Below are 15,700 nucleotides of genomic sequence, written 5' to 3'. Positions count from 1 at the left end.
TATGGAAGTCACTGCAAGCCAGGGAAGCTGGTCACTGGCTGAGTTACCGAAGGGTGAAACACTCTGCCTGTTAAACAATGAAAGACAATCTGAGATTGGCAACGACTGGGAAGACATGATTGCCCTGGCTCTTTTACAGCTCTGTCTGCGGCATTGGCTGAGAGGCCTAGAGCACAGCAATGAGTTACCAGGTAATCAAAAAATAAAGTAAAATGCCGACATTCCCATTAGACAGCTTTGAATGTCATAAATATAACGGCAGACAAACGAAAGCAGCAAGTCTCCACGCAGAGCATCCCAAAGCAGGTAGCCATCTGTATGCTAAAAACGCTGGGTGCCTGCTATAGGGGAAAAGGATGCTCATTTGTTCAGCAACTGTAATGCCTTCTACACCCACCAGCGCCTGGAGATTGTTCTGTGTTGTTGACGACCCCTTGGTGGAAGTAGATCTAAGGAAATATTTGATGTTTATGGAATAAATTCACAAGCACTCTGATTTATCCAGTCCGTAGAAGGGAACAGATCAACTTCATCCAAAACTTCCACTGATACAGAACTGTAACGTCTTTTCTCTTAAGCCAGGGGCAATTGTACTTCTTAGTATCCAACAGCCAACAGCCTTGGCACTAGGTGTGCCAGTAACTGGACCTAACACCCCAAAACATCCATTACCCATTTTACTGGCCAAACTCTGATACGTACCCTACTGCAGAGAGCCTAATGCAATAGACTCATTACCCAAGGACAACGACGACTCCTCCTAAACTCATAGGGTACACATTACCCATTTCACCCCCTATCATAAGCAGTTACCCACCAAATCCATCTATTACCCTACAGCACACCGTTTCATTCCCTCTTTAAGAGTGTCCCCCTTGTACCAACCCTCTATCAGTAGGGCTCTACCAAATTCACAGCCATTAAACATGTCACGGGCTGTGAAATCTGATCTTTTGTGTGCTTTTACCCTATACTACACAGATTTCACAGGGGGAGACCAGAGTTTCTCAAATCGGGGTGATTCCCCAAAAGGGAGTTGCGGGGGGTCACAAGATTATTTTTGGGCACGATTGTGGTATTGCCACCCTTATTTCTGCACTGCCTTCAGAGCTGGGTGGCCGGAGAGTGGCGGCTGTTGGCTGGGCGCCCAGCTCTGAAGGCTGCACCCTGCCAGCAGCGCAGAAGTAAGGATGGCAATACCATACCATTCCACCCTTACTTCTAGGCTGCTGCATTCAGAGCTGGATGGCTGGAGAGTGGCGGCTGCTGACTGAGGGCCCAGCTCTACAAGCAGCAGCACAGAAGGAAGGGTGGCAATATCATACCATACCATGCCATCCTTACTTCTGCACTGCTGCTGATGGTGGCAGCTCTGCCTTCAGAGCTGGGATCCCGGCTAGCAGCCGCGGCTCTCCAGCTGCCCAGCTCTGAAGGCAGCACTGCTGCCTGCAGCAGTGCAGAAGTAAGGGTAGCAGTACCACAACCCCCTCGTTACTATAACCTTGCGACCCTCCATCCCCACAACACCTTTTTGGGTCAGGGCCCCTACAATTACATCACCATAAAATTTCACATTAGCTGAAATAGTGAAATTTACTATTTTAAAAATCCTATGACCATGAAATTGACCAAAATAGACCGTGAATTTGGTAGGGCCCTATCAGACTCCATGATGCATTTCAATCCACCCCTCTGCAGTTAGCATTTTATTGGCCGCATGAGCTACCCACTTCAGATTTTTCATCCCCTAGTGAAAGAGGACAACGCTAACTGATAATTTTGCAGGGGGTCTAGAATATAAACTGGCTGTTACACCAGACCTATTACATAAAGGCATTATTGGAGCAAGATCACATTTGGAATACCAGGCACAACATCCATCCCTGAGACCGGACATAGTGGAGAGTGTTGGGGCGATTCAGAGCTGGGTATTTACACACTTGCTCCAATTCTAATCTGAGCCAAGGAAAGATGCATTACAAACCCAAAGGCAATCATCACAGGAAGGGCTTTTCTAGTTCTCTGGTAAAGTGTTCCCTCTCCCCAAATTATCACTGACAGAAAGACTCCAGAATGCTTGTTAGCCACTCTAGTAAAAGCAGGAAGACCTTCAAGTCATCCAGAGCCTGCCTCAGGACACCGAGTATACTCAGCACAGCTGACAGTGAGCTTGGACAGACTGACAGGAACAGCAAAGGAAAAGCGAAAAAGGAGAGGACACAAGGTTAAGGAATGAACGAGCCAGACAGGTTACACTGCTTGGGAAATGCAAATAGAGGAAATTTATTTCTCTCTTTTGGGAGAAGTGCTCGACTCATGAAGCCCAGTCTTGTATCTCTATCATATCTTAACTATTTTTAACTGCAAGAGCCCTGCACCTCTTTCCCTACTGAAGAGTGAGCGCGAATCTCTACCATCTCTGCTCTGTCAAGAGCTGACCTATCAGCTCTCGTTCAACAATGCACAGCAAGATCTGCTGAACTCCCTGGTGAGCCTCAGAGTTTTCACCCTTTTTCAGAGTCTTTGAATGGCAGAATGGTAGCCTTACTCAGTGTGGACCAGAGCGCCAGGTGCTTTATTCACACGGGACTCTAGCAGTAGAGCCTTGCAGGCTAGCTTCTGTTTCCAGTATACGCTCTTACAGCAGGGGAGCAGTGCAGGATCACATTTCCACTGTGCAACCTGTCAGAGTCAATCCCCACCAGTACCCCCATCTCCACACTCCATGCCTGTTACGGAGATGGGCCACATGAGATCTGGCACAGCTTTCTATGCAGGTGACCTGCATGCACAAAAACACCAAGCTGAGGAAGGAGGCTAGGCGGCTGCTTCTAATTCAGAGACAAAAAGAAACAACTCTCCCTCTTGCTTCTGGAGCGTTAAGATTTTTTGGATTAGAACAAAAACGGCTGGAGGCAGAACCTGAGTTTATTCCCTACTTTTTTAGGGTTCGGTGTACAGCCCCCCACTTTCATATTCTGCCCATGTCAGCCTACTCCAGTGATTCTGCTGTTCACCCCACAGTCCTTGGCAAGACCAGGAGAAACTGGTGACCTCCTTTATAAGAAAGCCATGCTTTGTTACGCTGGGAAGTCTAGGGCTTGATCTAAAACACAGTCAATGAAACGGCTCTCCACTGACATCAGTGGGCTTTGGATCAGATCCCTAATGGGGAATGATGTGGTTCCTTAGCACAAGGCCACCCACAGTGGAGATTGTAGAATCTGCTAGAACTACTGGTAGAACATTTCTGAAGTGTTCGGAGAACCTTGGATAGAAGACTGCAGAGAAGAACAAGCTATTATGTTCTACAGAATGGCTGTATTGCCTAAATGAATTCTCTTCCTGACACGGCGATCCCCGTGAAGCAAGTCTAACAAGAGAGGTTAAAAATCTAGCAATAGCTTGTCAAAGCAGAAGTGCTCCTGCTCTGCAAGAAGCTCTCAAATGAAATGTTCTATCTTGGTGTTGGCAACATGTAGGAGTGCTATCCTTTTCAGTGGCTCATAGCGTATTCATCTCCCATCTGTTGAGGGGCATGGGCTGACTGGGTGAATTGGGAGACTCCCCTATTGAAGTCCCGACCACAGATAGATCTCTCTAGCAATGTTTCTCCAGCAGCTGTATTCTCTCTTGGCCATTGAAGTCGGAACAGTGTCTCTCTCCTGTCCTGGCTGCTGAAATTGGAGAATTAAATGTTCATATATTAGATTTATTACCTGTCCCTGGGAGGAAGTAAGACACAAACAAAAACTCTGAAACCTAGTTTTGCTCAATGATAAATCAAGATGAAAAGAGGAAGACAGCCTCTGACTGACAGGCAGTCTCAAGCAGATGAGAAAAGGATCCCGTGTGTATGCATGAAGCTTTCTGTTCACATCCTTTTATTCTTGGGATAACAGGCTGAAGGCAAAGCCAAAATACTCCATTAAAGCAGCCTACGGCTCCAGCACTAACATTCCTATGGTGCTCCTGCACCTGGAGGGAACCTGGTTAGCAGAGAGAAAATGTGCTAAGAAAATTGCTCATGTGTAAGGAATAGGTTTGGGCAGGAGGGACTGAAATATGAAGCAGGGATGGAAGAGACCTTCAAACACCACTTCAGAAGGATGAGAGTGAGAGAAATATAGAAGACAAATATAGCTCTGGTCCCGTCCACACTAGCTCGCAGTCACCAAACAAAAAATGGTTGATAACAGAAATCTAGTATACCTTCTCCAATCAGCATGGACTGGGATTAGTTTTCTGAAAACTGCACTTGTCAAACCATGCTAGAGCCTATACCATCCACACCCCACCCAAAGTAGTGTATAGCTTCGTCTTATGCTGATCCAGGAAACTATGCTAGAACCTTGTTTAAAAATTCAATTGCCACTAGCATGATTTTCAGTTGTTGCATAGACAGCACCAAAACTGCCAGCATTTCTCCAGGGAAAGTAGGAGAGAAAAGCAAGAGGATCAGACACCTTCATAATTGGGAGACAGGCCTCAAGAATGTCAAGGGCATATGTAAGATGCCTGTACACCACTGGTTCTCCAGTTGTGTTTCATGGAGCACTCCTGGTGACCTCCATCATGAAACATTTTGAGACCCAAGCAGTGGGAAATAAAAGTGGGAGGCGAGGAGGTCTCTATGAGAACATTTCTTAGTAAGTGCATAGGAGAATGAAAGGAGATGGAGAACGCCCCCCACCATGTGATGAGAACCATATAGATAACCTACAAGAGGGGAAGGGAGACAAGAAAGGAGGGAAGGCCAGAAAGATCACAAGAGACTATGAAAAATGAAATGCAACCTATAAAGTGGTGGCAATATGATGCAGCACCCTGCCCCTGCTTCCTCCTCCACCCCCGACACCCATGTGAACTGCAGCTTCCTTGGAAAACAGTGTTGTTTATGGCTGATTGACACAGTCACACTAGTCAGAGGCAGATTACATGGTTTCAAGGGGTTACTGGCAGGTTACAATCACCTCTTAAACTTTAAACATATTTGAATGTTTAGAAATAAATAAAATGAGCCCCTGTGCAAAAGCAGTGTAAGACACTAATTTATACACACCCCAGACAACTCATTTTCCACACAGTGAGACAAGCGGTTCTGGGAGGGACATTTCTGCATCCCACCTTCTTGAGAGCACATCCTTACTCGTGAAGGATAGAAAAGGGGTGACAAATAAAACTCAGCATGGTTTTTTAATTACCACCCCCAACTGAGGCTTTCTGTTGTTCGTGGGGAGAGGTCACCAGCTGTCTAACTTGGAGGACACAGGCCTCTTCTGAGAGAAAAGCTAAGGCTGCCTGTCCTCCTTGACCAAAGAGATGTTGATTTTAGAAAGATGACAGCTCTGCTATCAGGCTCTCACGGCCAGATGAGGGAAGAATACATAAGAGCCTATATCCGAAAAGCGGCCCTGATGGAAAATCTGGGAGTTTCGGGATATTTAACATTCCATCTGTGCTGGCTCTAGTGGATCGATAACACAAAGCCATATAGGGAAATGAGAAAGTGAAATCAGTCTTTCTGAGCTCATCATTTCCTCAGAGCCCGACTGGGATCCCTCCTGCAGCCTCATGTTTGCCCTGCATTCCTCCACAGGGGAAGGGGTGCTGGGCTGGGCTGGGCTGGGCTGATCTCAGTCAGCCATCCATCCCTATCACAGACAGTAGAGCAGGGAATTGGGAAGTCTCAGGCTTACCCCATATGGGGAGCTAGAGGCACCATGTGGGTGTTCCCAAGTTTGCTCTCCATCCCCCTGCAAGATGCAAATGCTGGAAGACAGGGTCTCAGGTTGGCTCCTTGTCCCAGGTTCCTTCCCATTTTCCTTCAAGGCAGAGAGGTGAGAATGTGGTATGCTCAGATGCCATCCTCTCAGTGGATAGGGAGCAGGGACAGAAATGCAGTTTTCCCTTCCTCTCTGTGCTAGGAGCAAGTCTGGGACCTGGATCTCTGTCACTGAATGGTGGTGGGAGAACACAGCCTTCCCATGTTCATACTCCATCCCTCCACATGGAGTGAAGTGGCCAACGTGACAGTCTTGGGTCACCCCTCTCCACCACACCAAGTTTACTCTTCACCCTCCACAAGGAGCAGGTGTGGAAATAAAGCATTCACCAGTCTGCTCCTCCTCTGTCTCTGCCACATCACCGATGCACAGCAGGTAGCAGCTTTCACCAGGGGACAGGACCTGGGTCTCTCTAAATCCTGGATATTTAAATGAGCTGTTATGAGACAGAATTTCGGGAGGTCACAAGTAAACAATGTCTCCATTTTGCCATTAAACTCATTATGAATATTTGATGATTGAGACAGGATGTCCTGGAGTTGAGCGCCTGGAGTGTTTTAATTTTACTTAGTTGCCAAGGAACGCTTTCAACATTCATAATATATAAAAATCATAGCTGCGAATCCTCCCAAAAATCCAATTCCACTGATGCTTTCGTAAGGCAGAAGAAACCCCGTCAAGCCTGAAAAAACACCGTTAAGCCCTCCCATCCGCAATATCTGTCCTTTAGCAGTAAATCCGCCCCCCTAGAGCTGTTGCCCCAATATCATGCTCCACAATGATTTTCTGACTTCACCTTTCCTTGTAGCCTATTGGTGCAGCTCTGCGTGATTGGACTGATGCAGCAGAGACACTATTTTTAGAAGAGTTTTGAAGAGAAAGTTTTGCCTGGAAGGTACAGAAGTTGCAGCCTTGCCTCCAGAACATCTTTATGCAGATGGAAACAGGAAGGTCCCAAGTCAAGATGTGCACCAAGAAAGAGGAAGAAACGTAAGGAGATGCGCCAGTCACACCGGTCAGATACAGTGTAACTAGCCAGGACCCTGGAGCAAGTTAAGCCTCACTGGTGCTAGGTGATGGAGCAATTGCTGTTCCAGTCAATCCATCTCTCCAGTGACAATCTGAAAGGTGCCATGCTACAGACTCTCAGCCTACACAGGTGCCCCATAATGCCCGGACAGCGGCCAAGAGCCAGTGGACTGGACTAGGCTTTGTGCTGAACTCTGACTCTAAACACTGTGCCTTCCTCAGGCACTTCCAGGCAGGAATGTCTTAATCACCTTGGGGAACTGCTCCCAAGCACTCATAGGGGTAGCAGGCTGCAGACCAGCGGCAAGCAGTCATACTTTGCAGGGCAACCTCTGTTTCTATTTTTAGCTGGTATTATCCCCTTCATGGAAGAGAGACTGCAACAGGGATACAAACAGTAAGCAAGACGTGGATAACTGCATATATTTGCTGCAGTTCATGAGTTGTGCCCTTTCCAACAACATCCATTCCCTCAGCCTGGAAACCATGGTTAACGCTAAACGAGCATCACCAGGTTACGCAGACATCTTGCTCTACATGTCATCCCTTCTAATGAACTGGAGCACGCGGGGTGTGAAATGCTGCCACACCATCTTGCTATAAATGGAGGCCCCCTATGCCTCATTGCCCCCATCCACCCATTTAGAACTGTTTGTTTAAGCAGGCGCCCTGTTATAGCTTTGACACATTTGCAGGAGAGCCATCCATCAGTGCTGGCTGACAGTGTGACAGCTTTCCTCTCAAAGCAGAGAATCAATATGCCAGAGGATAACGATAATGAATCACCCTCTCGCAATGCACGCTTGCTTCCCATTTCATACGCAAGGCAGTGTGATGGATTTGGGGAGGGAAGTGGCACCGAAAGGGGAAGAGGAGGGGAGTAGGCAGAATTTCCCAGGGCCAGCTCCCTTTGGAGATGATTCTGGGAGAAGAAACCACCTCCTTTTTCCAACTCATCTACCGCAGTGATCTCCTGGACCCTTGCCAATCCAAAGCACATTTTATGCAGACTGAGAGCACACTGGCTGGGAGTCCCAGGGCGGCTAGTTTGTCCTAAGAGGCGTGGTGGTAGCAGGCAAGCACTGGAGTTTGGAGGGGCTCTATCCCATTCCAGCTGAGAAATGAGAGGGAAGTAAACTGAACAAAAGCAGAGGACAGCTAAGCTGTCTAAGCCTCAGTTCTGAAATGCCTAGACACATTGGCAAGACAGAGTTCAACTCACTTCATCATTCCCAAGTAGAGCCATTGAGTTGCACATAGCTTATGGTGTGGTTCTTTGGCAGGAGATATTTAAAAAAAAAAAAAAAAAAAGGCCTTGTCTGCTCTGTGTGGACATTAAAAATCCCAAAGGCACAAAAATTTGCCTGGGGGGAGTCCTTACCCATTATTGTTGCTTATCCATTGCCACAGAGGGCACTATCCACCTTGCTATTTCATAGATACTAAGGTCAGAAGGGACCATTCTGATCATCTAGTCCGACCTCCTGCACAACACAGGCCACAGAATCTCACCCACCCACTCCTTCGAAAAACCTCACCTATGTCTGAGCTATTGAAGTCCTCAAATCGTGGCTTAAAGACTTCAAGGAGCAGAGAATCCTCCATCAAGTGACATACCCTAAATGGCAGGAGAAGAGAGCAATGGGTGCAGGCAGATATGCCCTGGCTACTGCCTCTGCCTCTCCAGGCAGGGGGAGAGAGAGGACCTGGTACTCTCAAGGGGCACCGATTCCTTTTTGATGCTCTTGGGGGGGAGGAGGAAGATGGGAAGCAGACTCCCCCGCTCCAATCACTGCTCCTGACATCTGCCTCTTCAGGTGGGGATGGGGCCATGGCGCAGGGATGGCCCATGCATTAGGGCCCCGGATTGCATGAACCTAGTCCTGCACTGTCTTACTCTGTGTTTGCAAACACAACAGGGACCTGAGCCCAGCTGGCCCCACAGGCGCTACCGTAATACTAAGAGTCAGTGAACACTTGGCTGTTCTAGGGGCTTAGGAACCTGTTGGTTTAAAAGGGAGATTTGGGTGCGAGGGGCCCACAGGACAAAACCTCAGGCCGGGCTGGTTTTCCAGCACTGCAAAGCCAGGTGACCACAGGCAAGCCTCTCTGCCCCCTCTGCAAACAGGGGCTTGGGTACCAGTCAGGTGACTTCCATGACTGCCGGCTTGCAGTACTCATGGCAGGGACGATGCGGCCGCACAGGAGAAGCCAGCCCCTTTTGTGCTGGCTCCTGCACCCAAGCAATTTTTCCAAGGGGCCGCAGTAGCGCTGCCCCCCTTGTGTAAAGTACTTTGAGATCCTCGGCTATTGTATAATTATCCTAGTGAGCTGGGCCCTGGCTCCACTCTGCCAAACCAAAGCCACCCATTCCCTGCAGCAGGGATGAAGGATGAGGAGATTGCCTGAGCCACCAGCAGGCACTGACAGCGAGCACCTGGCGACACATCAGGGCAATAACAGGGGGCCATATCACGCCCTGGATGTGCCAAGAGAACTCCCCAGTCACAGCAGAGCATTCCAGTTAAACAGCGAGGGCAAGACACAGGACTCGGCGCTCTTAGGTACTGGTTTTTGAGGGGGGCATGGGGCTGAAGGTTTGAAACATCCCCTCTGCATGTGGGTTTGATCTTCTGCCTACAGGCCCCCTGCCTCTCCCCTCACTCACATCCTGAATCAGCTCTGCAGCATCTCCCCCGACTAGCGGCTCCCAAACTCTTTTGGCTCACTGTCCCCCCTTAAAACATGGATGGTGGAAAGCGAGTTTCTCCTTGTGCACATTTCTTTTAGGTCTTAAGTGGCTTGATTTAAGTATTTATGTGCTCACAGTGACACATGTTGAAGCACGGTCCCTGGAGGAAATCAGGAGAGAAGGGAACCTGGCCAGGGAAGTCCGAGTGGAAGCGTTAGAAGACATGAGGTTAGGAACTGGTCAGGAATTTTTCAACAACATGGATTTGTTGGAAGATGCTGAGTTGTTGGAACCAAAACTTTTTGCAGGAATGCTCCTGTTTCAACAAAGTTTTCACTGGGAGAGGTGTCTCAGGACCAGCCTGGGAGCTCTGGCCGACCTGAGGAGGTGGCTGCCTTTCAACAGTGCTCTGTGTGATTAAACCCACTGATCCTTTGGGATCAGAAGGTGTTAGAGTTGTACTATACATGTAAGCTGTTAAGATAGCTCACTATTACCAGTCACACTGTAAAACAAACCTCTGAAATTAGAGGCTTCTGGAATAAGCCCTGATCTGACTCCTACATTAACTAACGTGTCCTCCCCAGAAATTGTATGATCTCACCCAGTCAGAGTTCATGAGCCCCAGGCCTCTTGTAGCTGAAATGGACAAGCTGCTCTACACTTTAGTGAACGGTTTTGTATGAGAGGATGACAAAAACAATGTGAGGTGGAATCACAGTGCTCTAGGCACAGTGATAGAAGCAATGAGTGGATCTGCCTCTGTGGAAGTGGGAGCTAGGAGGCTGTCAAGAATCTTTGACCTGTGTGATGGTGGAGCCTTGAAAGCACAATGCAGGCAAGAATGTCCCTAACTCCGGAGAGACATGGGGGCTTGTAAGGAATACAGATCGGCACCTGTGCCCTGTGAGGAAAACAAGTCAAAGCCATTAGGGGGAAGGTGGCATCTCTGCCTCTGGGAGAGTGTTTTACTGATCTCAGACTAGGAGGGGGAAGGAAGAGTTTTTGGTTCTAGAAAAAGTTAGAGCAGTAAGAAGGGCTCATAGCCTCAGTGTGGACAGTTCATACAAGGTAAAGCAGGATTTTGGCTAGGGGACAGTTATTTCACTAGTTTGAAGTCTGAGGCTCCGTCTACATGGCATGGAACCATAGCTCACCCAGGCAGCAAAAGTGCAATGACGCATGCTGAACTTCTCAAGATCATACAACATGGATCGTGACTTGTGAAGAAAGGCAAAAAAAGGGAGGTCAGGGGAATAGAAACCATGCATTTAGTGCATCTCATCTAACACCGATCACCCTGATGTTCTACCCATGCTGTCAGCTTTCACTAATACCCTCTGCCACCGTGCCAGAGATTACTGCTGCCCTGATCCTGGGCCAGATGCAGAGACTGTTTCATTAACAAAAACAAATTTTTTTTTAACAAATGAATCAAGTCTTTCAGCTGTCAAAAGCTCTAGGATAGGATTTTACTGCTGGAAAACACCAACTCTCTGCTTCTTCCTTCCCTGCTCATGGCAGTGTTTGCTACAAGATAATCAAGAAGACTTACAATAACCTCCTCCAATTGCAACTCCTGCCATTAACTCTGTTGAACCATTCCTCTCTCTGATCCCATATCAGCTGACATGCTGTACATATGCTGCATGCCGGGGCACCTCGGGGAGAGAAAAAAAATTGTTTTATACCCTGGTGGTATTACTGCTCCTTCATCTGTACATATGGGAGAGGACAACTGTTTATTCACTTCTGCTGGAGATCACATGTAAAGTTATTTTCTGCCAACGCTCCTTGGATCTCCTATCGCAGTATCCTCAAGCCATTACACCTGGTAGCTAGTCCCAACTCAGCTTCTGATAATTAGACTCCTGGTATCTAGTCCCTGCTCTGCTACTGACAAGCAACGTGATCTTGGACCATCCACGTCATTGCTCTGTGCCTCAGTTTACCATTCTGTAAAATGAGGATACTACTTTCTACCTCAGAGTCATTGTGAGGTTCGATTAACATTTGCACAGTTGGAGGTGCTAGGGCAGTGCAGAGTGTCTGAGGCCAACAAATCTGTCTCAAAGCTCAACAGCGGCATTGGCTCTGGTTTACTTGGGCCCCCATCCAATGAAGCGTCACTCCATTTGCCAGTGATTTGCCATGTCTTGTCTGAATAATGCTCTATATTAACCATCCTTATAGACTCGGTGGAATGCACAGTTGCTCTCACTGTTAATGTACACTCCCTCCATCCCAAAATCTGCACAGGTGTCCTCATTCTGGATGTCTTCACAGAATGCCGAAGTGGGTAGTGATCTGCTCCAGTATTCTCAGCCCTCCACAGATCTTTCTGAACTGGCTCTGCAACCCGACACAGGCAACCGTTGCTTTATCTCCTCCTGACTGGAGATGATGTTCTTTTCAGGAACATTAACCCCTCTGGCAGGATCTTAGCACTCTCATCCAGCACTGTGTGTCACTCTCAATTTGCATCTGAAGCTATCAGGTGCTTTCACTCACGCCGGCACCATTTCATCCCATCCCAGCCTGCAGACAACACTGAAACAAGCTCCTCAGATATGTTTAAAAGCAGGCACAGCAGAGAAGCATGGCCTTTTAACTAACTCTTCATAAATATATTCTCTTCTTAGTGAATTATTTATCCCAGAGGGCTCCTAAAGCGGCTTTCTCCTCTCCGAAAGAGGCCAAAAAAAGCAGGAGGACTTGGTGAAAGAGTGACATCAGTGTCCTTAAGGCAATCAAAAATGCAATACAATGTCCTGATTTATAGTTCAACTCCCTCCTTCCCCCTCCCAATGGAGGGTGTAAAGAAGAGACTAAGGGCAGAGGTCTAACTGGTCCTTCCTTAAGCTGTCACAGTAAGCTCTGTTTTTAATCACCGGAAGAGCAGCTGCCTAGAGGACTGTACAGTGGCAAACTAATCTCCTTGCAGGAGATTGAAAATATAAAAACTTCAGTTATTGTCACTACCCCTACACCAGCCATGGCTATAAGTCTTGCAGTCTCCCTTCCCCATCTGCTATAACTCGTGTTAAAAAAAACCAGCAAACTGGCCCAAGGATTTTAGGGTGGATGACCTCCAGTTTGGCCAGTTTAAATTTTGATCAGGACAGCAGTGACCAAAAGTCACCACAACATCTGAATTCCATTCAGTGGTCTACGGGACATGATCTTGGATAATTCTCAGTGGACAAATGTCTGGTACAAAAGCCTCCATTGCAATTGTTATACCCTTGGTGGTCAAAGTGTAGATGCTGAGGGATAGAATTGGTATGGAAAATGACCTACCCTCTCAGCCCTCAAAGCATGAGGAACACTGGGGAGGTTATTCTTTGCTGCCTAAGTTGCATCTGTTCTGTAGATACAGAAAGGACTTTAGTGTCCAGCGCTGTGAATCAGGCATCTTGCACCAGCACTAAATTCAGATGGGAGAAAAAAAAGAAAAAGAAAAGAAAAAACAAAACCCACAACAACCTCAAAACAAGCAACTAAATTCCATGGTTCCCAAGGACTGGAAAGGGAATTTTTTAGGTGGCTGAGAGGTCAACTGGAGGCCAAAGTGACAGATGCCAGTTCTGAAAGTGAAAGGTTAAGCTATTTTCGATCAGTAGGGTCTACCTACAACACAGCTTCTTCTGACAGCGGTGCTATTTTCCAGTATGGTTTGACTAGCAGAATTCTCAGAAATCACCTCCATAACCAAACTGGTCTACAGCCCTGCCAGCAGGGTTTCAACTGTATTTTGGAGCGAATGACAATAGGAGACGTTCTTTCAGAGAAGCCTGGGCCTTTGAGACTGGAGGGGATGGTGGTAGTGAGAAATTAAATCCTGGTCAAATGACCTTGTGTTATTGTTTAATTACTTAAAGTTATGCAAACAGGTAAACAGAAATATGTAAAGCAGTATGAAATATTACTTTTTTGCAATCAAGAGGAAGAAGGCAGGCTATCGAGAGACTGCACCTTTCTATAGGCAGGGCAAATTTAGCAGAAGGCAAGTCTGCCCATGAGAAAAATAATGTAAATAACTGAAATTACAGATGGAAAGAATTTATGAGATCTTAGTGTATACCCTCGAGTCAATGAAAGATTGTTCCCTACGGTAATGCCCTAGCATTTGGGATGGGAACAATGGCAAGCCCTGAGATAGCATGTAGGGATTAGAATAGCATATCTGGAGTCAGGACTTTTGGATTCATTTTTGCTTCTAGCATTGATTCACTGTAGGATCTTAGACCTCAGTTTTCATATCTGTAATAAAGGGGCTAAACTTACTGAGGTGTCATTACTCAGGGTTCCTAAAGCAGTTTGAGGTCTTTAGCTAAGCTATTTCTAAAATACCTTATACCTAAAATATTTCTATTACCAGCCTATCTAAGAACAGGAAAAAATCAGTGAAGGATCTCGATCGCTGAGCCTGGAAGTGGAAACTGAGCATCAAAAGCTATAGCTGGGTATTAAGTGTCTGTGAGAGGAGGAAGCAGAGAAGGAGGAGGCAGGAGAGGCAAAGAGAAAGAGGAGAGATTTAATTAATAGTCTCAAGTTTATCCCCAGAATTTGGGCCAGGATTGTGACTGACCCACTTTAAGAAGTGCAGGAACCAGGACTGATGTGCTAATTATCTGATCTGAATGCACCGCAAAGCATAATGGGGGGAGGGGGTGGAGGGAAGAGAGAGCGAGAACACTGAAAGCCAGCAACAGCCAAAACTGTAGGAAGTTTATTCCTCTCCAAAATGGATCTTGATTAAAATGCAATAGTTTCTAGTAACTACAAATGGAGCATCTGGAGCAGAACATGCAGCAAGTGTCCTGAGTGAAAGCTGCCTGAGAACATTTGCCAGTGATGATACAATAACCGAGGCAATACTCATGCTGTCGCAATCTTTAAAGCCAGAGGTCTCTGCTCATAAAGCTGGGAGTTCCAGGCTGTAACAGGTTGCAATTAAATCGGTTTAGCTGCTGAATATACAATAGCTCAGTGTTTGCCCCTGAGCTCCAGCCTACCAATCACTGTCCTTGTGTTATTTTTCCTAACCCATATCCTTCCCACGACATCGCAGGACGTAATCATCCAACAATGCAGAGCACCGCTGTGCACTGGAGTGCCCCATGGTTCCCACTGGAGGAACATCTTACGCTCACCTGCATGGCTTCAGGTCCTGAGATTTTCGTTCTGCCTTTGCCAGATTCTGAGCTCTGCCCTGTGATACCCAGTCACCAGTACCCAGGAGAAGATGTGGGATATTGCTGAAGAAGGTGGGGATAAGGCACAACCGTGGCACTGTGAACCTGGCCTCCTTGAGGGCTCCAGGGTAAATGATGGGCTGAGGCACTAATTAGGTCACTTGTAAGTACAAGTGTGGGTGGGAATACCCTGCCACCTGCACCTAAGAGAATGCAGTAGGACACAGGTCAGCTCTAGAAACAGAGTAAGAGAAATTCTACGTGGTCATAATTTTGGGGGACCGAGTCAGGCTGCTGAGACCAACCTAAATCATTGCCTCCAGCCTTTGTCCTCTATCAACACAGGAGGAGGAACGGCAGACCGAATAAAGAGCAGAATATTTCTTCGGGATATTTTGGGCATTTTAGATAAAAATCAAACCTCTCAAGGCTGTTTCCTTGACCAGGGTGTAAAAGTGGTATTATTCCAAGAACTGGGTTAGCCAAACTGCATTAAAGGATCCACTCCAAGAGTGCTTTAACCAGGCTAGGGAACAATCTTTTTGCATCGCCTCTGACAATTTTACAACAGTTTTAGGTTACTTTGGGGGTGAATGCGTGTAGGAAAGGGGAAAGGATGCTACAGCACAGTTCCCTGTAAAGAATCCTTGGCCAAGCTGACGTGAGAATTCGTACTAGCCTTCTATGAGCAACACACACCTTTCAATGTTATAGCTAGCAAAATTTTGACCCACAGTTGTACTCTATAAAAGTAACAATATTTGAAGAGGGCTGTGGCCCAAATCTTAGAACACTGTTTCACCTTGCCAGCATGAATTATTCTACAACTGTCTTAGAAAATAAAAGTTTTAAGGTTAGCCCAATTCAAGACCTAGGCTAAAACATTATAATCAGAACCTGGATTCTTCCTGCACTGTCGGATGTCGCTTAGGGCACAAATAAGGCTCCACTATCCCTGTCTATCTTAAGAGCATAAGAACAGCTATACTGGATCA

General features: G+C 46.9%; 1 protein-coding gene across 10 annotated transcripts in view; it reads right to left on the bottom strand.

The window, feature by feature from the left end:
* TMEM104 (transmembrane protein 104) overlaps nt 1-15,700 on the bottom strand; it is a 63,075-nt gene that overhangs the window by 5,454 nt on the left and 41,921 nt on the right. The window lies entirely within an intron of this gene.

Source organism: Dermochelys coriacea, chromosome 14 (genome assembly GCF_009764565.3).
Source record: "Dermochelys coriacea isolate rDerCor1 chromosome 14, rDerCor1.pri.v4, whole genome shotgun sequence".
NCBI classification, from domain to species: domain Eukaryota; kingdom Metazoa; phylum Chordata; order Testudines; family Dermochelyidae; genus Dermochelys; species Dermochelys coriacea.
Note: the sequence above shows the minus strand (reverse complement) of the source record. Positions and strands in the feature narration are given on the sequence as shown.